The 295-nt window shown below is 60.3% G+C and overlaps 1 protein-coding gene across 1 annotated transcript in view; it reads left to right on the forward strand.

Moving 5' to 3' along the window:
- The first annotated feature begins 203 nt into the window (after positions 1-203).
- Traf3 (TNF receptor associated factor 3) overlaps positions 204-295 on the forward strand; it is a 107,363-nt gene continuing 107,271 nt past the window's right edge. The window contains exon 1 of the mRNA XM_028764451.1: positions 204-218. The gene's annotated coding sequence lies outside the window, so the exon portion shown is untranslated. The remainder of the gene's footprint in view (positions 219-295) is intronic.

Consider the following 295-nt stretch of genomic DNA (forward strand, 5'->3'; position numbering starts at 1 on the left):
GCTGGGTCAGATGGTGCCAGACCCGCCTGTGAGCATGCGAGGGGCATGCATGGAGGTGGCACGTCTGTGTGCGAATGTGGGGACTGTCTTGTGACCTCCCCGCCTGTGAGCTCTGTCGGTGAAGATGTGTGTTCTTGGACAGGAGACAACTAGGAACGAACTCTGCACGCGTGTCAATGGGTGCCCGCGAGTGAGTGTCTTCTACAGGTGCAAGGAACGTGAGTGCCCGAGTAGGGGAGACTGTTGGGCCGCCCGTCGAGGTGGCAAGGCGAGGAACTTTGGTCGCCTCACTCTG

The sequence above is a fragment of the Grammomys surdaster genome, unplaced genomic scaffold (assembly GCF_004785775.1).
Source record: "Grammomys surdaster isolate TR1022 unplaced genomic scaffold, NIH_TR_1.0 144, whole genome shotgun sequence".
Classification (NCBI taxonomy): domain Eukaryota; kingdom Metazoa; phylum Chordata; class Mammalia; order Rodentia; family Muridae; genus Grammomys; species Grammomys surdaster.